Genomic DNA, 24,938 nt, shown 5'->3' on the forward strand with positions numbered 1-24,938 from the left:
AGTTTTCCTCCGGATTTCCATTAAACGAGTGTGTGGAATCAATACCCAGCTGAACGTTTGTCCTGAGAACACCCAGAGGCCCCCTGTGTAGCTTGGTATTTTTCAGACCGATTCTCAGACGGGAAAATGTGCAGAATATCTATTTTCTAAAATAGTTCCAACATCTTTTATGTGATGCTGATGCATCTGGAAGTGAAAATGCTTAAAGTTTCATTTCACTAAAAGTGAATTTTTTTTCTTTTTACTTTAACCTCTAACTTCAGATCACAATTTAGGGACATTTTCACCATAGTCTTAAGAGTATCTGGATGTGTGTTGTTCATTGACACATTGAAGCAGTCTTTTCTGAGAATTTTTATGTGCAGAGGACTGTGCAGGTTGTTGAGAAAAATTCGAGACCTGATCATGCTTAGAGACGTGACTCTAAGCATCTCAGAGTCTAGAGAGGGACACAGATCATTCATTACATGGTAGGACAAATACAGTATGTGTGGACGCATGTCACCAAGGAGGTGATATCTGAGCTGAATCTTAAAGGAAGAGTAGCATTTGAATGAATAAGAAGGGCATTCCCAATTAAAGGACCAGCATAAGTAAAAAGAAATTTTGCCTTGTAAATTACTAAGATTTCACTAGATTTTACGACATTAACACAAGCATCACAATAATGAAATTATTCAGAAATTCTGAGAAAAATAGTCTAAGTAGATTTAAGACTTTGGTTTTTTTTTTGCTAAATTTATCTGTCCTACTTTTTCATCTTAATTATGTTGCAAGGTACAATAGATTTGCATCATATTAAACTGGCTGATAGTTGTAGCCAATGAGTAGAATTATAACTCAGTTTAAAATCCTACTTGTAAAACAATTAGGAACTTAGCATTTAAGTAAATGTAGGTAGTTTAGTGTTTAGATAAATATACATAAATTAGAGTTTGGGGTTAACAGATACATACTCCTATATGGAAAATAGATAATAAAGATCTACTGTATAGCAATGGAAACTATATTCATTATTGTGTAATCGCCAGTGATGGAAAAGAATCTGAAAAAGATATGTATATGTATGTGTGTAAATGAATCACTTTGTTGTACATCTGAAACTAACACAACATTGTAAATCCACTGTATTTCAATAAAAAAGGAAGTTAGCATTTTTATAACATTTCCCGTCTGTAACTCTATTACTTCTCAGAAGATGGGTAAGCCACAATTTGAAATCTGACTTGCTTTGAATTTTATTATTTATCACGGAGATAAAAATGAATTGAGAATAGAAATCTCAAAACACGATGATAGTACTTTATATTTCAGTAGCACACAGTATATATAAAGTAGTATTTATTATTTAAATTCAGCCAGTATGCAACAGAAAGAGCAATATAAGGCTAAATTATAAGTTTGCTTTGTAGAAAAAACTGTTACCAGTACATTCTGCTCAACTGTGTACTGGTAGCATTTGTAAATAGTTTGTTCTTATGTTATTCCGCAACCCTCCCTCCCCAAAGAAAACAGTTGCAAAATTTTCTTGCTTCTTTTCCCTTCTTTGCATAATCTGTTAAATTTTAGCAATTCTAAACCAGAATAGCATGAACATTTATGGTGTATTCATTAGACAAATACATAATATTTATAAAATCTGTTTAGTAATTAAAAGAGATAGATGAATATGTATCACTTTCTTGGGTTTTTTTAGCGAAAGAAATAATTCACAGTAAGTGTTTCTAATTATTTCAGCTAAATATTTATAGTGCTTGAATGATAATATTTGTTGTTTCTGTCATTTAGATTTTATAGGTAACTTTTTGACAGACAGACTTCTTTTCTGTTGGAGCGTCTGTACCTCTGCACGTACACTGCAGATTCCGGAAACAATACTGGCCCTTCAGCTGCAGACAGTAAAACTCTCCTTTATCCTTAGTGTACTGAGGGCCTCTTGATAATCTCTCTATGGCCTTATGGAGATGCTAATGCTAATTAATGTTTTAATAGGAAAAAATGTTAGCAAGTAACACTGTTAAATTTGAAGCATGAATTGTAAATTCAGCTTGGTTGCCCTAATGATAATGTCCATCAAGTGCTTCCAGTCTTCTGAACTCAGTGCCGAATATTTCACTTACATGTATGTAATATATCCTGCTTAGTCACTTTGGTCATGTCCGACTCTATGGAATGTGGCCTGCCAGGTTGTCAGGTTCCTCTGTCCATGGGGTTTTCCAAGCAAGATGACTGGAGTGAGTTGTCATTTCCTTCTCTCTCTCTCTCTCTCTCTCTCTCTCTATGATAATATTTAAAATTAAAAAGCTCTGGAGCTTTACACATATTTTACATCTATATATAGAGATAACATTTTTACTTACACATATTTTTTCCCAACTACTATATGAGTGTTTTTATGCCCATTTTACAGATGAATTTGTAACTATTGTTCATCAGAACATATAATAATACTTTAAATATACTGTATCAATAGTGTATTTAAAATATGCAAGTCTGCAGTTTCACACATATTTCAGATATATGTATATATATGCACATATATGTGTATATATATATGGAGCTTCCAGGTGGCCCTAGTGGTAAAGAACCCGCCTGCCAATGCAGGAGACATGAGACTGGGTTGGGAAGCTCCCCTGGAGGAGGGAATGGCAACCTACTCCAGTATTCTTGCTTGGAGAATCTCATGGACAGAGGAGCCTGGCAGGCTATAGCCCATAGGGTTGCCAAGAGTCAGATATGACTGAACACACACACATACACACACATTTTTTTTGTTCATTCAACAGATACTTATTTATTGAATATCTATGTGCCAGGCTGCTGTGCTAAACTCATGGGGAGAGTGGAACGAGGTAGTACCTACCCCCTCTTGCCTTTATGGGACTCAACAGTGTCCTGGGAGTGATTAACTTGCTTAAGACACAAGTACAAGAGAATATGATAATTGCTTTAACAAGAGTTGGTACAAGGTGTTATTGGGCATGAATTTCAGCAAACTGTGGGAGACAGTGGAGAACAGAGGATTCAGCAGATTTTTAGTAAATGCCTATAATGTACGCAGCATTGTGTTGAAATAGGATAAAAGCATGGGCGAGAACTTATACAGTTGTGCCTTCATGGAACTTACTAATTGGTGAGGGAAACAACCATTCATCAATGAATTTAACAACTTACTAAATTAGTAAAAATTAATTTAATTTAAATTAAATTAATTTTAAAATTTTAATTAAAAATTTAAAAAGTAAAATTACAAATGTGATCGGTATAACCAAGGAGAGAGTGATTCTGTAAAGTGTGTAGTTAGGGCTACTGGTACTGATCCCTGATGCTACGAAAGATTGAAGGCAAAAGGAGAAGGGGGCTGCAGAGGATGAGATGGTTAGATTGCATCACCGACTCAATGGACATGAATCTGAGCAAATTCTGGGAAATACTGGAGGATAGAGGAGCCTGGTGTGCTGTAGTGCCTGGGGTCTCAAAGAGCCCGGAAGACTTAGCAACTGAACAACAACAAGGGGACAGTGAGCTGGCCGAGGAGGTGAGGAAAGGCACCTCTGAGGAGAAAAGGACTGAGCCAAAGGAGGGAAGATACACGGTTATTTGGTGAAGAATATGCATGATTTGAGGTCCGTCTAGTCAAGGCTATGGTTTTTCCTGTGGTCATGTATGGATGTGAGAGGTGGACTGTGAAGAAGGCTGAACGCCGAAGAATTGATGCTTTTGAACTGTGGTGTTGGAGAAGACTCTTGAGAGTCCCTTGGACTGCCAGGAGATCCAACCAATCCTTTCTGAAGGAGATCAGCCCTGGGATTTCTTTGGAAGGAATGATGCTAAAGCTGAAACTCCAGTACTTTGGCCACCTCATGCGAAGAGTTGACTCATTGGAAAAGACTCTGATGCTGGGAGGGATTGAGGGCAGGAGGAGAAGGGGACGACCGAGGATGAGATGGCTGGATGGCATCACGGACTCAATGGATGTGAGTCTGAGTGAACTCCGGGAGCTGGTGATGGACAGGGAGGCCTGGCGTGCTGCGATTCATGGGGTTGCAAAGGGTCGGACATGACTGAGCAACTGAACTGAACTGAACTCAACAAGGAAGAGGACATTTGCAAAGACCCTGAGGTCTAGGAAAGCAAGGTACTTCCCAGGAATTAAAAGTAAGCCAGGAGAGCTGCATGCAGGCTAGAAAATAATGCAAGGGCTGGACCATCTGGGCCCTGGGGGCCATGGTCAGAATCCAAGCTCAGTAGAAAGCCATTGCCATGCGTTAGGCAATCTCTGAGGATGGGCTGTAGGGGGGTGGGGTGGGAGCAGGGAGACCACTTGGGAGGCCAGTGGAATAGTCCAGATGAATCGTGATGGTGGGCAGCCTGGAGCAGAGGTGGTGGTCAGGGGAGAAGGGAAGGGTGGTGGATTCAATGATTGGATGGTTGGATATGGGGTATAGTTTGAAAAAGGAAGATGTTAAGGTTCCACCGATACCATTGCTAAGGAAACACAGGAGAGGGCAGAATCCACTCTGCTTGGATCTCCAGAAAACATCAGGGAAGGATGGATAAGTCATCAAAAGGGACTGAGATTGGAAGTTGGCCTTGAAGAATGAGTAGGCATTTTCTAGTTGGCAAGAGGGGAAAGGTATGATAATCAGAGGGCGGGGCATGTGCAAAGGCACAGGGGCATAACCAGAATAGCGCGAGCAACTGCAAACGTTCATAGGTACGAAAGGGAAATTAATATGTGACCCGTAAATAACTGTGTCGGTTTCTTGATACGCTCATCTCTATTTTGTGCACAGTCATTGTAAGACCTACAGTAGGTAGAATTTGTAAATAGGTTAAAATGTTAAAATGTTTTATTTTTATTCTATAGGCATAATGTATAGAAATTCCTGTCTTTACTTCCATATTTTAAATGAGGAATTCACATATGGCTCTTGATTTTATTATCTGCCTTCTTTCTAATAAAATTTAGTCATTTAGTCATTTGGGTAGGACTTAGATTTTAGGTTTTTCCTTAGTGTTTTGGCATCTGGATTTGGGATTGATTGACATTTTAAATTTATTGAAATAACTATGAATTTACTCCTGATGGAAATAGGAACATGTTGATTTCGATTTTGCTTGGAAACTAAGATCAAAGGACAATCCAATCCAAAAAGAGTTTGTAATGCTAAAACTTAGGTGACATGTCAACTCTGGGGAAAAATAAGGTGATGTTGAATTAATACTTGATGTGTTTATAGTAAGTACAAGAGTGTTGATAGTTAGATCAGTTTGGGAAAAATCTATAGCACTGAAATTATGAGCATGGCTTTGTGTGAAAGATAGTGGCTTAAAATACTGCCTTTAACATCTGTTAGCCATACAAATGCCCAGTTTTCTTGTCAATAACAGGTAATAATGATTTTTCACTACTTCACAGGGTGTGGTGGAGTGGGGTGCCAGGAATATAGTCAGCGTTCAATAATGTCCATGATGACTTTGACGATCAGTGATTCCAGGCTTCACCTGAGTCATCAACAGAGAGGCACTGTTCGTTTCGAAAGTGAAAGTCAGGCTTCCATGTAAATACATGTGTCGAACTTGCTTACCTCTGTGGTTAGGAAAAAAATCTCAGAGAGCATCAGATTCAGTAATGTTTATGACATCTTCTGCAGAATAATTGTTTCTCATTTCTCTGAAGTCTTGAGATCGATAGGCAGAGAAGGAGGGGAAGGAAAAGAGTATTTTGATGGTATGATTCCTAAGGTCAGGAGATGCGGTGGGAAGCAATCCCTCAGCAGAAGCCAAGGACCTGCCATGGGTCTGCTCGCTGAGTTTTTGGCATTCTGAATTAAGAACTGTGTGTGGGGGGTGTGTGTGTGTGTGAAAGAGGGCGAGAGAGATTATGCAAATATGTTTCTCTTTTCTGAGAATTCAGCTCATGTGAATGAAGACTGCAGAAAACGGCCTAACTCAGTGGGAATGTTGTTTTTATAATTACAGGTCTAGGCTTTTCACATTGACTTTCTCTGCTGCCTCCCCTTCTGCTCAAGCAAAATCTGTCTGAGAAGATCTGATGGGAAGGAACTAACTGCTTAGGACTCTCCCTTGTGATGAAAGCACATGTACAGGTAAATATCTCTGGCATCTTTAACCAAAAATAGCTCTCATTTCATTGTAAAAGATCCAGGGTAGTCGTGGGGATGCTTACATACCTATTCGCATGCACACTCACATACACACACACAAAACAAACATACATCTATAGATTGATGTGTTCTCCATCTCTCCATCTCTTTATAAAAACGGACCTCTTGCTTTTTGGGAAAGAAATTAACTGCTACTTGTTTTGAGATCATCGGCTAGGATGATAACAAGGCGTTAATAAGAAAGGGGATAACTGGCGATTGTGTTTATCAGTTCAGCTACAGAGACCATGTCCCATCAGATGGTCTAAGGGAGCAATGCAATATACGGTGTTATATAATCTTTTTGTTCCTCTTCACAGTGCCGTGATGCACATCTTTTCATAGCAAGTTATTTATCTACAATATGATTTTAGTGATTATATAGTATACCATTAAATACATATCCTGAAGTAATTTAATTGATCCCCTCTAGTTGGACATTTAAGTTATTTCTATTTTTTTTTTTTTGGCCTTTATGCTACCAAGAATGTTCTTATGGCTTTATGTTAGTTGCCATTATTGATGGTTTCCTTGGGATAGTTCCTTAGCAGTAAATTTCTGAATTTAAGCATTTTCAAGTTTTAAGACTCTTGACACTTGTTGCCAAATTACTTTCCAATAAAGTCATACCAGTTTATATTTCCAGAGGTGCAGTGTAGGAGAGACATACTTCCATAAAATTTTGCCAGTGTCCAGAATTTGTAAAAAGGAAGAATATTTGCCAGTTGATTATGAGAACCAGGGTCTTTCCACATGTTGGGTTATTTTTTGGGGGGTGGGGCAGTGCATTATCTGTAAATCATACCATTTTGAAGGACCTTTCTTCTGTAGATAGTAGCATGCTTGAAACTTAACCAATAGTTGACATTTGAGAAATAGGACTAAATCAAGAAGCATGAAATCATTTGAGTCCTATTCCAAAAGAGTAATGCTATGAGAAAATGGTCATGATCAAAGTAAAAAAAAGAAAAGAAAAGTATGGCAGTAACCGTAGCGTAATTCCATTCCTGTAAAATTGTTTTTTTTTTTTTTTTCCTTCTTCCTCTCTTGTTTCATCCTCCTCTGGGATGCAGAAAGGGAATAGTATATTTCCAAATGGTCTTAATTAGAATTCATGGAGTAATCCTAGGTCTGGAGAAACGGGTTGACTAAAGTCTTCACGTCAGACCGCATTTCCGACAAAGCTCTGAAGTCTCAGAACAGCTACGGCACCTGGCCAGTGGGTCCCTGGAGCAACCCTTATGTGAGAGCAGAGCCTCAAATCCCCCTCCCGCTCCCTGGACGGCCTTGCTCCTGAGATACAGCGAGGACCTTGGGTCAGGCCGACTTTCTGGCCTCTTAGAGCTGCGCTGAATCCCCAACCATTCAGCTCCACATATGCAAGCTGCCGTGCTAGGCTTATCTTATTCCCTCAGTGGTATTAAATAAGCTTCCTTTCACTTAAAAAAAAATGCAAGAGAAGGTAGAATCAGAGACCTTCTTAGGAAGGAAGAAGGTCTTAGGAATTGTATACTTCTTAGGAAATATATACTTTATCCTTCATAAGTGCACAGAGAAAACTGTGGAGGTGCGAGTCCCTCAGCCCCTGAGGCACATCACAAGGCTGAAACGTAGAAGGGAAAAAGAGGCAGAGTGAGACTGGGCATTAAGGACACAAACCCACGGGGACTGGTCTGGCTTCAGGAAAGCTAATGCTTTTCACCGGGGACTCCGCGAGTCCTGTGTATGTACATTTGTTTTGGCCCAGGTTTCCAGTCTCATTTGCACAGCTCTGTATTTTTCAGTAAAGAGAGGAACATCTGAATTCCTAATTAAGACAGTCTAGCTTAAGAACTCCTCTTTAGTGGGCCATAAATTATTCTCCTCCAAATGATTATGAGGACACCTAAGAAAACAAAACTTGTATTTATGCACATACATATGTTATCCCAACAAAATTAATAAGTTCATAAAGGGAGAGAGGACAACAAATGTGTCAGCAAATATAGGTCGGGAAAGGAGTGCATCGTGTCCTGCCAGACTCCAGCGAGCGGAGGTAGCACGGCCATGCATCTCGGCAGCAAGGACGTGGTAAAGCTGCCATATGGGAGGTTTGGTATTTGGATAGCATTCAATTCCTCCCCAATTACAGAAGCAACAGGGACTCAGACAGAAAGGAAGAAAGGATGCTCTTGCTGCGCCTTGCTGGCTGCTGTGCAGAAATGCAGACATGTTGATTATTAGGGGCTTACGGATGAATTTCTCTAGGGAGGTGGAAGAGTGGGAATGTTTAACCACGTTTCACAGCAGCTGGGGTTGCCTCCATAACCAAACCATTTTTGCAGTCATGTGAGACACTTCCCTGCAAGGCCAGGCCAAATCATTGTTGAAAACTCAATCGTCAGAGTCCCATAGGGCCTTTGGGAGTGCCTTCGGGAGTGCCTTCAGACTTTGCCAGTGCAGAGCGAGAGCACAAATTTTGAACTGGAAGAAATTTGAGACGATGTCTTTCAATCCTGGTCTCATTTAGTCATTCATCCCTCATGTATTCATTCAAATACCTCTTTGGGGGCTACTGGGTGGTGGAGCTAGTGGGAAAGAACCTGCCTGCCGATGCAGGAGGTGCAAGAAAGAGAAGCGGGTTCCATCCCTGGGTTGGGAAGATCCCCTGGAGGAGGAAATGGCACCCCACTCCAGTATTCCTGCCTGGAAATCTCCATGCGCAGAGGAACTTGGTGGGTACAGTCCTTAGGGCCGCAAAGAGCTGGATGTGACTGAGTGAGCACACGCGTGCACACACACAGGTACTAGCAGAGTTCTAAGCACTGGAGATACGGAATGGAAGAATGTGGGCACAGGCCCTGCCTGGATGGAGCTTACATTTCTAAGGGAGATACTGTTGATGGCATCTGAACCTGGTTTGGGTGAAGAGGGGAGATGATCTGGACCATTCCAAAAGGAGGCTTGGGCCAGTTGCTAGTTGCTAATACCAGTGAAATAACTTCTTCCAAAGGAGAATCATTTAAGAGTTCTTTGGACTTCATCTTCAAAAGTAGCCAAAGAATTCAAGTGACAGGGTATGCCAGAAAACTTTCACAGTTAGTGAAGTTAGGGTATAACTGAGAATATTGGGAACACCACACATGCAGTTTAGGTGGTGTTGGTATAGTGGTGAGGCAGCAGTGATTGTAAAATGAAAGTAATTAACAGGTGCACACTCTGTTGGGGCAACAGGTGTTCAACCTAGAAAAATGTTTCTTAATGGATTTCTTATGACGTCGCTGTGTCTTGGGTTTAACTTTGAAGCAAATTAAAAAATTGAAAAAAATAAAAGGTTTAGAGTGCATCTGAAATGAGAGACTGGAGAAACCAGTGGAGAAAGAGCTGTTGATCTGGAAGGCTGAGACAAAAAGAGCCAGAGGATAGGGACCAGCAGGGGGCTGGGACTATTGACGGCAGGACCAGACTGGAAATGCAGAGAGAAGACAAGAATCAAACTTGGCTTAGATGCGCAATTGTCAGGGTCTATAAAAATCTTGCAGCCATTGATCTTCAGTTCACTTCAGTTGTTCAGTTGTATCTGACTCTTTGTGACCCCATAGACTGCAGCACACCAGCCTTCCCTGTCCATTACCAACTCCCGAAGTTCACTCAAACTCATGTCCATTGAGTTGGTGATGCCATCCAACCATCTCATCCTCTGTCGTCCCCTTCTCCTCCTGCCCTCAATCTTTCCCAGCATCAGGGTCTTTTCCAATGAGTCATTTCTTTGCATCAGGTGGCCAAATATTGAAGCTTCAGCATCAGTCCTTCCAATGAATATTCAGGACTGATTTCCTTTGGGATGGACTGGTTGGATCTCCTTGCAGTCCAAGGGACTCTCAAGTGTCTTTTCCAACACCACAGTTCAAAAGCATCAATTTTTCAGCACTCAGCTTTCTTTATAGTGCAACTCTCACATCCATACGTGACTACTGGAAAAACCACAGCTTTGACTAGGCGGACTTTTGTTGGCAAAAAAGTCTCTCCGTTTAGGTAACAGAAATAGTTGTTGTTTAGTCACCTAGTCATGTCCGACTTTTTGCGATCCCATGGACTGCAGCACACCAGGCTTCCCTGACCCTCACCATCTCCTGGAGTTTGCCCAAGTTCGTGTTCATTGCATCCATGATGCTGTCCACCCATCTCATCCTCTGATGCCCTCTTCTCCTTCTGCCCACAATCTTTCCCAGCATCAGGGACTTTTCCAATGAGTCATCTGTTCATATCAGGTGACCAAAATACTGAAACTTCACCATCAGTCCTTCCAGTGAATATTCAGAGTTTATCTCCCTTAAAATTGATTGGTTTGATCTCCTTGCTGTCCAAGGGACTTTCAGGAGTCTTCTCCAGCACCGCAGTTCTAAAGCATCAAGTTCTTTGATGTGTTTCTGCTTTCTTTACAGTCCAGCTCTTACAACTATAAGTGACCACTGGGAACACCATAGCCTTGATTATATGGACGTTTGTCTGCAGAGTAATGTCTCTCCTTTTCAACACCCTGTTTAGGTTTGTCATTGCTTTAGAAGCAGTGCACACTGTCAATAATCTGTATTTTAACAAACGGTGAAGTGGGTAGGTTTTACTCTATGACTGTATAAGCATGGGAGACAGAGGAGTGGGCGGCTCACAGTGGAGGGTGGGGTTGTCTTTTTTTCATCTGTCACTCAAAGGAAGAATTGAGGTGGCATCGTCCCCAGAACACATTAACCTTACTCTAACTTTGACTAATTACTTCCCTGCTCTTACCTTATCCACCATCCTTAGAGAGTGAGACGCATGGTATAATTAATTTTCCCTTCTGTGGGCAAGAGCCATTAATTCTAGTTAACTTCACATAGGTTTAAGTTCTGGATCAAAAGAGTCTCCAGTTGGTGCCTCTTGGCCTCTTTGGCTTTTCGGTACCCTTCCCCTCAGCTTATTTCTGGGATTGTGGTTCTTCTTACCTTCCTCCCTCCATTCCTGGGTGCTTTTAGTGGTCTCTTAAATAATAAAATCCACTCAGAGATTTATTTTATCTCCTTTGACCTTCAACATGGGCTTGGTAAAGGCTACATTTTTGGCTTTGGATTTGCTATCACTGAGGGACCGTTTTCCTCTGTATTCTTCCTTCCTAGTCACCTTATTCTGGTGCTCAAACTTCTACCATATATTTGACTCAAATGCTTTTCCTTTCTTTGACAAGCCCAGTTCATTTAGTTTAGTTGTCCGTCCCACCCCCTAACCCAACCCACCCAGACCCCCAACACACACCCTGGGATTTGCAATGCCCATTTCCATGGTTAAGAAAACCCTATGGATATTTATTAAATCTTTAAAATAGAGATCTTCTCCTAAATTATCTTTTAGAATAAATATGTTCTTCCTTTTTCTATACTAGTTTCTTCCAGTTGAAGGTAGTCTCCGTAACTCATAGCCAGTTTGGGGAAAGGTATTATTTTGAGACAGCCTTTCCTAATGGCTCAGTGGTAAAGAATCCCCCTGCCAGTGCAGGAGACGCCAGTTTGATGCCTGCGTTGAGAAGATCCCCTGGAGAAGGAACCCGCTCCAGTATTCTTACCTGGCAAATCCCATGGACAGAGGAGCCAGACAGGGGTCTCAAAGAGTTGGACACAACTTAGCAACTAAACAACAAGAAATTACTTTGAGACCCTTAATGATATTTTTCATGGCAAAATGAAAATCCTAGAGACGAAGACTGCAGGGTACATAGTGTTTTTTATATGTAGGCATAGCTTTTCAAAACTATTTTGGGGTGTATTCGAGTATCTAAAATAATTTACCAGACTTCTGTATAAAGCATTTTATTCTTTGAAGAGTCTCATAAATAATATAATTTACTGTGTCAGTGTGCAAACATTCACATAAGTCTTTTACCGTTCCTGAAATGAGGTAGAATATTTTGTCATATGACAGGAAACCCATGAGAAAATATTTGATACCAAAACCTACCTTTTTTGTTCTTTGGTTTTTGTTTTGCTTTCCATGTTGGGATGCTAAAGTAGAATGCTGCAGAAATTTCTTTCCTTCTAATACACTAACACTGCTCTCAGTGTTGGCAAACTGTACTATCCAAAGTGTGAGTGATGACTAAACGTAAAAATATCAGTGTCAGTATTCAGTGGTACTTTTTGAATTACTCTCTTTTTTCCTTTTAGAGTTTATCAAATGAGATGAAGCATTTAAATATGTTTTCTAAATTCCAGACTATTACCTGCTATAGCCTTTGGTGTTAGAGTATGTAGACGTGGAAAGTGAAAGATGAAAGTGAAAGTCGTTCAGTTGTGTCCGACTCTTTGCGACCCCATGGTCTATGCAGTCTGTGGAATTCTCCAGGCCAGAATACTGGAGTGGGTAGCCTTTCCCTTCTCCAGGCGATCTTCTCAACCCTGGGGATCGAACCCAGGTCTCCCTCAGTGCAGGCAGATTCTTTACCAGCTGTGAGCTACAAGGAAAGCCCTTAGAGATGGAAGGGAACATGAAAATCATTTAGACCCCTTCCCCCCTAACTCAGGACCCCCTCAAAATTCATTAGTGCTTCATTTCACCAAGGTTCAGATACCAAGTCATTGATTGCTAAAAGAACCATTATCATTAGAAGATTTAGAAATATGCAGTATACAGACATTCTTGGGAATAATGTACTTTCTTGAGTTAGCAAGAAACAGAAGACTCATGCCTCTAGAGGCCAAGTGGTATCAAGAAGGATTATGAGTATCTCTTTAGATTAAATGAGAACTACATCAGTGGTATTTTTTTAGATTTTTACTGTCTGAATAAAATTTGGGAAGGCTGTTTCTAGGACTTGGCAATTTACTCTGCCTCCTGTTTTCTCTTTGGGGGTACTCTTTCTTCTTTCTCATTTTTCTTTTCTTTAAAGTAACGACAACAGGTCACTCTGAGGATTATATGCGTATAAACTTTTAGAACATTTTCTGTCCTGGCGCCTGGTTAAAGCATCTGCTACTGCTAATTCTACTCTGTTGCTTCTCCCTCCTATTTCACACTCTTGTTTTTTATTTTTTTCCCCTGGTAGAGATTTTTCTTGAGTAGCTAAAATAAGTATAACCAAACAAAACGAGCAACTGAGTGCTGATATCATATGCTTTATAAGCTGGGGGTGTGTTTGGCTCCCCTGGCAGAGATGTGAGCCTCTGAGTGCATCTGTGGCTGAACTCAAGTTCAAGTGGAACGCCCTGGGTCTGGGGATCAGGGGGGCTTTGAACAAAGTACTCGCTTTGCTTCCAAGTTTTCTATGAAATATCTGCTTCGTGAGTGGGCTACTCTCTGAGACTTCTTCCACTTCTGAAAAAGATCGTCAGCTGACATCCTTGATGTTTTAAGGCTTTGAAGTCCCCATAGAAAAGAACCTGTGAAAAGCCCCAGTCACCGTTTCTGTTCTCTTCGTGCGTTTGTTGTGTATGTGTAGAGTGTTTTCTGGGTTTTTTCCTCCTTCGTGTTCAGGTGGAGCTAAAGAATGACCGGCTCCTCCAGTGTGGGCGATGGTGATACAAAATAAAGCCAAACAGATCACTGCTTTCCTGCATCAAGGCAACCCCCTCCAGATGCCGAACCTCTTAAATGGGTATTCAGATGGCACAGGACGAGCACTTCGCTTGCCACTGAAATACAGCCATCTCTGGAGTGAAATTTGGCAGCTGTGTAACAGTCGAGCTGCAGCACTTATATGACAGTTTGGGGAAAGGAGGGAGACAGAAATAGCAGATTCCAAAATAATCCAATTAAAAGAGCCTGGAAAGTGGAGTTGGGCAACAGGAAGGGAGGATGGGATGCCCCGAAGGTGGATTATCTCTGTGGGCTAGAAAGGATAGACTTCAGGTCCAGAAGCTCAATGGTGGCCACAACTCAATAATCTCCTACACCCGCCGGAGACGGGGCTTGTCTGCTAGGCCACTGGGCTATAATCTTGTGATTTTTCTCTCTCTGTTCCCAGTGGTCTAATTATTAGGCTGTGTTGGCACTTAAATAGATCTGTCTTTTAGAGCCACCTCCTCCTTTTGCCCCCTGCATAGGATAATACCATGGTGCAGTATTTATGACACCAGAATGTACCACGCTGAACAGTTGTTATATTAAAGCACCTTTTAAATGGCTCAGGCAGAATGATCTTGCAGATCAGAAAGGACAGCCCCTTCCCCCTCCAAAAACAGAAAGGACAGCCCTTCTATTTAATTCAAAGATCTTTGCAGTAACAGTGACTGGGAAGAAGATTCAAGAAATGAGCCTGGTAGACGAATGCAGTCGGATAAAAATGGCAACTTCTTCAGATTTTTCTAGGAGTGCAAGTTACCATTGTGAGAAACATTAGAATAAGATCATGGAAGTCATAGTAAAATTGATAAAATTGAAAAACTTTCAACGATGTGCACAAAACAATTTTTTTAAAGCCCAGAGGAAAGAATTGTCAGTGTAGAAATAATCAGATCATCAGTTCATAGGACATCAGATTTCTCAAGAGGGAGATTCCAGGGAATAAAGGAAGCAGATACTAAAGGAACCAGGGCATTTTAATTTAACCAGAGAAGAGAGAACTTTTAAAATATATATATGGGGAAAATTTTAAAGTATGGAGTTTCATTTAGAAGCACATGAAAATCTGAGATTTTTTCTTTTAATCTATGAAACAGAGATAATTATATCTAACAGGTATGCTGTGACCAAGGGTGGGAATGCTTAAAAACTCTGGTGAGTTGTAAGGCTCTCTGCATATGTTATTTTGTAAATATGCTGCATTCTTATGGAGAAGCTGATAGGGAGAGTAATCCCCTGTATGTGCAAGAAAAACTTAGAGGACCAACCACTTGGAGGAAAAATCTATTGTGAATAATTTAAAAACATATGTGAATTTTTTTTCTGCTCCTCATTTTTCTGTGTTTATGGTATTTTTCTAAAAAATTTCCAGCTAGCTCTGTTAACAGAGTTGTCTACTCTCTGTTGAGCTAGAAACCACATGATTTTATAGTAAATATTGCTTCTGAGTAAACTTTGAATAACAGACTAAAAAAAAAATGTTGTCTTGTTTTATTTAATAATCCTCATTTCAGGAGGTTTGGGCAGAACTAAGAGGGGGTCTGTGAGAGGGACAAGAGTTAAATAAGTAGGGTGCTAAGTGATGAAGACTTTGCCACGGAAAAGGTGAAGCGCAGTAAATTTCTCCGCAGTATGGGCTGGCATGCTGAAATTCCCTTTATGCAGCAGCCCATCTGTCTCATTAGCTTCTGTGTCTCTTAATCACAGACTCCATGAAGTGTCTACTTGGCGCTTTTAAAGCTTTTTATCTTAATCTGCTACAAAAGTTAATGAAAGGAAATCAACTGGATTAGATGCTGTTTGTGTATATTCCCATGCAAGTAGGGGGTGTGGGACAAGCTCTATTTGTAAGTGAATATTACCATGGGGACCAGTCCGTATACATATGAGTGTATTTGTATTTGCACTCATGTACATGTGTGCATTTGTGTGGATATCCACAGACATGGCACACAGGTGCATCTGCTCTCTACACCCTCCCGTGGAAAAGACGCATTGACGTTAATTAGAAAGGATGATACCGAATAGTGAAAGTAGAATTCCTTTTAGCAGCCGTTGCTATTAGAATTAAAGTGCTGGATACAACATTGTGTGTGCAGGAGAGTTTGCTTATTCATCCTTTAGAACAATAGTAGGAGTTAAATATTAACAGATTTAAGTGTCAATAAGGGTCTAAAAATAGGCATTCCCTATTGTGTGCAGGTCTTGCAATACAAACGTGTCTGCTTGCTTGGAATTTGAAATGCTTTGGATAAAGAATGTTGCAGAGTGCAATTTGTGGCAGAAAATGTGCCCCGGTTGTTTGTTTATTATTCCTGAGAATGTTTGCAGGATTAAACTATCACATATAGAAAAGAACAGCTTTGTTTGGAAAATGCAGTCGGAGCAGTACAAGAAAATTGAATTAAGTAAAGAAACTTAGGGAGACCGTCTTTGATTGATGATGCTTCTTATTTGCTCTTCATTATTCCCTGTGAAGGAATAAAAACTATGAAATTGGATTTGAAACTGGATTAAGACAAATGGCTTCTCAATTTTTTTTTTTTACCTTAACTGTTTGCAATTTTTTTAGTAAAGCACAGAGTCACTATATAAAAAGTCCATGTTTACATTAGATCTTCCTACACAGTGGGTCCTTGAGGTTTGATTTTAGGAATTAGTTTAGAAGATGCAGAGGCAGAGTGTATCTGGTAACTGTGTGATGGTATTTGTCTCTATTTCATATACCTACTATTTTTATAAAGTGAGCAGTGGAGTAAAAGGGAGGACAAAACACTATTTTTCTTAAGCAAGTCTTTCCTGCCTACCTGTCACCCTACAATTTCTTCTGCAGGTAAAATTTACAGTCTTACCATTTGACCCATCACTATACAGGTTTCCCCCACTATCCGAAAGTAGAGAGTGCCTGTGAAAAATCTTATGTAAGCTGAAATGGCTTTAAAGTGAAGAAGCTATTACCTTAGGACACATCTTGCTAACGGCTGCACAAAATAAATGGAGGGGAAGCACAGATGCTCACAGATGCAGTTCAGATCTCTGGGGTCAGGATGCTGAGGTGCTGACTGCAGTTCCCAGGAAGAAGCTTGGCAGTGCCGCTCTTTTGCTGGGGGTGTTAACCGCTGCTGCAAAACCAGTGTTGCAACTGTGTTCAGTTTTCACCTGTTTTCGTGAAAGCCAAAATCCTCTTCGGATTTCTTTCCATTAGCAAAAAATAGGTGCTAATATAGGCCTTTCATAAAAAGGAAGTATCATGAAGTGAACTTTTGAGAAGTGGGTGATACTTGTATTCTCCAAATACTTTTATCAGAGATGTATAGACATTCACATGAATTTCTGTTAACTAGGCTGTAAACATCTTGAAAAAAGGAACTGTTTTAGTTACTGTCCCTCTAGCACCTAAGCCAAGGCCCTAAACATAATTTGTTTAATGAATGAATGAATGACTCAACTGATGTATCAAACACCTACTTTTCAAAAGTGTCAGGATTCTTTAAAGATCTGGAAGGACTGAGGAATGGCCACGGATTGGAAGAGAGCCACAGCAACTAAATGTAAGGTGAAACCTGAGCCTGGATCCTGAAACAGAGAAGAGGTATTGGTTGAAAAACTGGTGGCATCTTAACACATTCTATAGTCTAGGTAGCAGTACTGTGTGTGCTCCATTGCCCAGTTGGGTCTCTCTGCAGCCCCGTGGACTGTTGTCCCCCAGGCTCCTCTGTCCATGGGGTTATAGACCAAGGTTCATTTTCTAGTTTTGATCATTGTTCTTTGGTTATGTGAGATGTTGACTTAAAGAGAAGCTGGTGATGGGTACAAGGGAATACTCCTGTTTTGGCAGCTCTCTGTGTATCTTGTTGTTTTTCAGTCGCTAAGTCACGTCTGAATCTATGCAACCCCATGAACTGCAGCACCCCAGGCTTCCTTGTCCTTCACTATCTCCCAGAGTGTGCTTGAACTCATGTCCATTGAGTCAGTGATGCCATCCAATCATCTCATCTTCTGTCGCCCCCTTTTGCTCCTGCCTCCATCTTTCCCAGTATCAGAGTCTTTTCCAGTGAGTCGGCCCTTCCCATCAGGTGGCCCTATATGTCTAAAATTATCTTTATGGAAATTTAGTTGAAGGTGCAAAACCAACCCACAGGAAGCAAGTAGAGAGTCACACATGACAGTATCCAGCTGACACTTGGGATGGAAGTGGCCAGCCCTGGGCTGAGTCCATGTTGAGGGGAGTGAGAGTTGACTTGGGATTTGAGTGGCCAGCAAGAGCCTCATTAGAGAAGGAAAACTTGATTTGCACCTTGGGAGGAGGGGTTGACGTGACGGGTGGTGCATGCTGAGAAGTTGTTCTAGTTGCAGGGACAGTGGGGACAGAGGCACGAGAGGGGAATGCTGGTGGCCTGTGCGGCTGAGTGATGTGTGTGCTTTTGCTGGAGATCCGTGTGAAAGAGCACTGGGCAGCTTTGGGAAAGACAGAGCAGAGGATCCTTAAGACTGCGGAAGAGTTTGAAGTTGGTAGGGCGGTTGATGCAGAACTGCAAGTTCTTGTTAAAGGAAATGACTCTGTAGCGTGACATATGCATGCAGTTGGTGACAGGATATCCAGAGTGGCTGGAGATGGGAACGATGGAGGTCGTAGGTTAGGAGTTAGAAATAGGTAATGAGAGCTTATACATCTGAGGCCTGGGTTGGGAAGGATAGGGGTGTCAGAAGTTTTTTTTTTTTATATTTATTTGGCTGTGCTGGCTCAGTTGAAACACTTGGAATCTTTCGTTGTGACATGTGGGATCTAGTTCCCTGACCAGGGGTCAGACCTGTGTCCCCTGCCTCGGGAGTGCAGATTCGTAGCCACTGGACCAGAGAAGTTCCCGCAGCATGTAAACTTAACTTTCCCATATGTTTTTAACAATGAGAACTCTCCATGGAATGTGAGTTTGCCCACAGTGGATTCAAAACATGACTTAAATGGCAGTGTGTTGAATAATATGAATAGATGTATTTTGGAGAATGTAAAAAGAAATGGCATCTTTTGGCAATGGCAGAACACTTTGGTAAGTGACTCCTGGGTCCCCTTTATGGGCCTGCTATGGGGGCACATATGTTCTAACTGGCAGGATTAAAAAGAGTCTTTTATGTCCTTTTTAACTCCTATACTGACTTTTCATAGGGAACTTATTTCAAAATTGTAATTGTAGTCAGTGGTTCTATGCAAAGAGTTTATAGAAAAATGCTTTGTGCAGTGGGTCTTTCTACAGTCCCATAGATGCCAGTCCATTTTCCTCCCTTCTCAGAGTGCCTTTACTGCAGTGGGTGTCTCATTTTCTTTTGGCAGCCAAAGTGGAAGTCACATGCTGAGCTCAGGGAACCATTTTGAACTTGTTCTCAGAAAAGTTGCAAGGCGAAGGCAAGCGAGACCCCTGTTCTGTAACCCTCGGTGGAGTTCCATAGGGTGGGGCAACCCATCATGACATCCCCCGTCAACGAGGTGGTGCACAGATATCACACAGGTTAATTCATTATTTCTTAAGATGCCACATGGGAAGAGCATGGCCGTTTAACCTCATGGGCCTTTCAGAGACCTAACAAAGAAATGAGCATGGAATGTGCCAGAAAATTGCTGTTGGAAGGAGCAAGGCTAGAAAGCCAATTTTTAGGATTAGACCAAATCTGTTTAAATTTATATTAGGGTTTTACTGTACCTTCTAACAACTCAATAATGAAATATGGAGGATATTTACAGAGCAAGAGGTGGAGGATAGTTAAAATTCTTTCCCTTTTTCACTCTCATCTTTCCTTCTTTAGTCTCCCCCCCCCTTTCCCATTAAAAGTAAACTGAAGGAGTGAATAAGAGGATGAAGCGAACAAGTTGCTTTTAACAAAATTCGAGTGATGCCACTTCTGTGAGTTTTGTCTAAAAATTATATAATCCTCATTTTCCCATCCAGTGCATACACTTCTGTGACCCTAATCCACTTGTAAAATCTGGAAATAATAGGGAAAAGCCTTCTCAGCAAAGAGGAAAATGAAAGACCAAAAATCCTGCCCTTGACCCTGTAGGTGAGGCCCTGAGATACTCAAAGCCCTGTTGGCTTAGAAGGACTCTCAACGTAAGGTTAATGATTTACCAAGTTTGCTTATCCGGTTCCCCAAGTAAATTAAAAAGAGAAGACTTTCTAGTGTAAATATATAGACCACAGTGAAGGAAGAAGTAAAACTGGAAGCAATATAAATCTCAGCAGGGTGGGGCCATTTAGTTTGGAGGGAGACCAAGTTAGTGGATTATTCAGGGTAGGCAAACATAAAGGACTTTTCCTGAGATGCAACAAAAAGGTGAAGGTGCAGAGGGCAAGGCTGTTGTGGTAAGATACAACCCCAGCCCTCAAGGAGGCACACAAGAGGAGTTTCTTTTTCAGTCGTGTTATAGTTAACTTGGGGCTCCCCTGGTGGTTCAGTGGTAAAGAATCCACGTGCAATGCAGGAGATGCCAGTTTGATCCCTGGGTTGGGAGGATCCCCTGCGGGAGGAGAAATGGCAACCCACACTAGTATTCTAGCCTGGAGAATCCCATGGACAGAGAAGCCTGGTGGGCTACAGTCCATGGGGTCTCAAAGAGTTGGATATAGCTGAAGCAGCTGAACACGCACGCGTGCATAGTTAACTTGGGGGATTCCACAGCCTGTGGTAGAGATACACGCATAGTAGTAATTCTCAGACCCCAAGTCCTTCCATTTCATGGCTCAGCTGTTCCCGATGGTCAATGGGAGACCTTACCCATCTTCTGTAGCTATTTGGCCAACAGCCAGGAGGAAAAGAGAGTGTGACTGTTCTCACTAGAGGTTTGTTAGTGGACATGTGGTTCTCTTTCACATTCCCTGGGTCAGAATTTAGTACCATGGACATACCTAACTGAAACTAAAACTAGGAAATGTCAAACTGTATGCCCAGGAAGCTGGTTTGTTGAACACAAGCCTCTGCTTCAATTGGATACCTTCACGAGCAGGATATCATCCTCTGCCCCCATCCTAGCCACACCCTACGTACATATCCGAGTGAACACCCAGTTATTTGCAGGATATCACAACACATCCATTGTATGAGAATCAGGGTCTCACGAGTCAGTGTATCAGGACTCTTCATCTTTTAAACCATCTAGATCTGAACGTACATTCCCTGATATTATCTTCAGTGAAAAGAAGAGCAGGCAGTTGTGTGGCTTCTGAAGGAAAGGCAAGGACCTTTGTACATGCTGCTGCTAGGAGATGGCACCCCCTCCACAATCCCAGGCTTTTATCTATGCCTATTGCTCAGGAACCTGTGTCTACTTTAGTCTGTCCATCTGTGCTTCCTAGGAGCTGGTCATGTTCTTGTTAACATTACTAAATTCCAAAGGGATTCCCAAGATTACCCTAGTCCTTCCAGATGGCTCACTGTCCATGTTTTAACCTCCAAGTGTGGTTGTATTTTCCTAAGATTGTATCTCCTATCAAAACTCTGAAACAAGTGTTGATTAAGCAGAACTATTTATTGGCCTTTGATTGTCAGATGACTGGACACAAGAAGGGGAGCTTGGGGAGAGGAGTTGAGGGTTAACTATATAAAATTATTTTCATGCTCTGTTACTTAGGCATTTAGATGGAAGCGGGTAGGGAGCATAAAAAAAGGCAGCTTCCAGAAAAAACTTGAATGTTCCAGGTGAGGAAGAAGAAATCTTTTTCTCCCCCAGCTCTTCCTGATTCTGGAACCTATTGTTCAGCATAGAGTCAACTTGCTTGAGGACTGTCCATACTAGAATTTGTCTACCTTATGGCCTTGCTGCTGCTGCTGTTAAGTCGCTTCAGTTGTGTCCGACTCTGTGTGACCCTATAGACGGCAGCCCACCAGGCTCCCCCGTCCCTGGGATTCTCCAGGCAAGAACCCTGGAGTGGGTTGCCATTTCCTTCTCCAATGCATGAAAGTGAAAAATGAAAGTGAAGTCACTCAGTCGTGTCCGACTCTTAGCAACCCCATGGACTGCAGCCCACCAAGCTCCTCCGCCCATGAGATTTTCCAGGCAAGAGTACTGGAGTGGGGTGCCATTGCCTTCTCCACCTTATGGCCTTACTAGATCTTGTTTGCCTTTCTACAAAATCAGGCCTTATTTATAACATCATTTCTCTGAGCAAATGAGTTTGAAATTGCAAACAACTGACTTAGAAATGAACCTTCTGTACACAACTCATTCATAAGTTGAGGACTGCCCGTATGAGGCATGTAACCCAGAGATAACATTTATCTGTGCCTTATCCATATGGGCTTGTCAAGTTAACTTATGTTGACTTTTCTCTGCCTTCATTTTGTTGATAGCCTCCCTCTTAAAATTTAATACTGTCTTTATGTGTTGAGAAATATTTTCTTTGGAGGAGCCTTAAATAGTCTGTGTATTGGAATAGTGATTTTATTTTATCTCCCTATTTATCTTTAGTGGGATTCATGGCTATGAAAGTCTTTTGCTCAGGCAGTCTTTAAATTGTAGAAAAATTGAGAGCTATTTAAAGGAAGTGGGGGGAAAAAAGGGATTCTCCTCTCATATTACCCTAGGCTGTCAGATATCTTGCAATGTAATTACTGTGATGGTTTGTAAAGGTTAAAGAACTCTGAAGTTTGTAATTCTCTTTTGCGTGTGTGTTTCACAAATAAAGGGAGAAATCCGACAGATCACTGCAAAATGCCTTGTTAACATAAAAGTTCTGAGCAGTTTACAGTTTGTCAACACAGAGACATAATTCTTGGATTTTACATTTGCTTTCACTGATATCTCATGAATCAGTTATTTGCTCCATGGAGCTCATTTGCAGATTACAAACCCATTTATTTCTCATCTGTAGTATGTGTAACATGAGCACAGAAATATTCTTGCCTCATGGAACCCTGATCTGAGAAGTGCTTCTTCTTGGAGAACTTGCTAGCCATATACAAGTAAAAATTTCTTCTGTTAGCAGAGCAGCTGACAGAATATGATCACAAATGTTACGGATGCTGTTCTGTTCTGAGGTAGAAGGCTGAGGACTGTGTAAGCTTGTCATAGTTACAATTTTCAGGGTGAAGTGCTTCCATATTAAAAAGAATACTTTGTCTCCCCCTGACCCTTGCACATGTATGCACCCCAGCAGTGTTAAGAAACTGCTTCGGCTGTTACTGTGACTGGTACTTGCAGGCTCAGATTTTGATGCTAGCATAGTTAACATTTAGTGAATAGCAGTCATGTGTAGTGATCTTTCCCTTCTGTTTAAAACCGTACTGCAGCCCATGCAAGAAACGTTTTCTTTTGGTTTTAAGTTTACGTACTTTATTGTATCTCTTGATGGTTTTTTGTTTCCGTTGAAACTATGAGAATAATTTTGATGTCATGATCTTTCTGCTATCCCCAAGCTGCGGTCACTGTTCCCCAAATCCTCCTCATAGATTCCAGGTTAACTTTATGTTAAATGTTCATTGGGCTTCCCTGGTGGTTCAGCAATAAAGAACATGCGTGCTATGCAGGAGACACAGGTTAGATTCCTGGGTTGGAAGATTACCTGGAGAAGGGAATGGCAGCCCTTTCCAGTATTCTTGCCTGGAGAATCCCATGGACAGAGGAGCCTGGCGGACTACACAGTCCATGGGATCGCAAGAGTCAGACATGACTTGGTACCAAAACCACCACCAAATATTCATTAATTAACTAATACTTTTGAAAGTATTTTTTGGAAATTGAATGACCAAAAGCTGAGGTTTAGTACAAAGAAGCCCAGATGACTGTGAAAGAAAGCACTTTATGAACAGCGAAGTACTATATAAAAGTGAAGCATTAAAATAAAATACTCTCAGGTTTTTACTGAACGTTGGCTGTCAAAACATGTAAAAGACATATATTTTCCTGTAAGTACACTGATGATAGTGTTACAAGAGTAGCTAGAAGTTATTCCAATATTCAAGTGGGTGGTTGGGGAATTGAAGAATTCTAAAAGCCGACAAAGGGGGAAATCTTGGACCCACCTCTTTAAGACCCCACAGGAAACATGGTACCATCTGAATGTTTTAGCCTTACCCAAGCAACAGCAAAATAGAACGTCATACTTTTTATATCTGGATACAGAAACATGTGAATGCTGAATGTAGACTATAAATGGTTAAGTTTAATGGGTTTATGTTTTATGACCATCTCGAGTTTTACGGATTTCTAGATAACCTAGAGATACATGGTAGATTTATTCTTATTAAATCTTACATAAACTTAAACCTTTGAACTGTGGTGTTGGAGAAGACTCTTGAGAGTCCCTTGTACTACAAAGAGATCCAACCAGTCCATTCTAAAGGACATTGGTCCTGGGTGTTCTTTGGAAGGAATGATGCTAAAGCTGAAACTCCAGTACTTTGGCCACCTCATGCGAAGAGTTGACTCATTGGAAAAGACTCTGATGCTGGGAAGGATTGGGGACAAGAGGAGAAGGGGACGACAGAGGATGAGATGGCTGGATGGCATCACCGACTTGATGGACATGAGTCTGAGTGAACTCCAGGAGTTGGTGATGGACAGGGAGGCCTGGCATGCTGCGATTCATGGGGTCGCAAAGAGTCGGACACGACTGAGTGACTGAACTGAACTGAAACTTAAATCTTATATAAATTTCTCTTAGTTTCCAGTGTCATTAAAAAATCCCTCTTGTCTCTTTCTAGACACCTATGCCCATCCGCCTACTAGGCAGGATCCTGAAGTTTTCAGCTTCAATAGGAGTTGGATGCGTTTGTAGATTATATAGACGTAATGGGGTTGGCACCTCTTCATGGAAATTGGGCTCAGTGGGCGACTTCACAGTTTCCTAATGTGCTTGCCTCAGTAGAAATTGATGTTTTACAACTGACATGCCATTGACCACAGTGACTTGTTATAAGACATGATGCTTTATCATTTGTTTTGTGTCTTCAGCCGTGAACATTAAAGCCAAAACATGAAGAGACTTTAAAAAGGCTTTATTAAGCCTATGTTTTAAGATGGTTTACATGAGAATTCTTTGAGCAATTCTTTGGTTCCTGTACCATTCAAATAATCAAGGCACTTTTCTGCGTGCAGACAAAAGCCAGCATTACCATAGACCCTCAGAGTCATGTGGAAGTGTTAATAATAATAATAATAATAATAATAATTGTTCTTGTGTGATTATTATTGTTGCAAATGAGTAAATT

At 41.1% G+C, this 24,938-nt stretch overlaps 1 protein-coding gene across 16 annotated transcripts in view; it reads left to right on the forward strand.

The window, feature by feature from the left end:
• Nucleotides 1–24,938, forward strand: part of ATXN1 (ataxin 1) — a 430,615-nt gene that overhangs the window by 169,416 nt on the left and 236,261 nt on the right. For 15 of the 16 annotated variants that reach the window (XM_060403504.1, XM_060403497.1, XM_060403500.1 and 12 more), the window contains one exon: nucleotides 5,986–6,113. The exons of the other annotated variant lie outside the window; for it this stretch is intronic. The gene's annotated coding sequence lies outside the window, so the exon portion shown is untranslated. The remainder of the gene's footprint in view (nucleotides 1–5,985; nucleotides 6,114–24,938) is intronic. 16 annotated transcript variants of the gene reach the window in all.

The sequence above is a fragment of the Ovis aries genome, chromosome 20, assembly GCF_016772045.2.
Source record: "Ovis aries strain OAR_USU_Benz2616 breed Rambouillet chromosome 20, ARS-UI_Ramb_v3.0, whole genome shotgun sequence".
Taxonomy (NCBI): domain Eukaryota; kingdom Metazoa; phylum Chordata; class Mammalia; order Artiodactyla; family Bovidae; genus Ovis; species Ovis aries.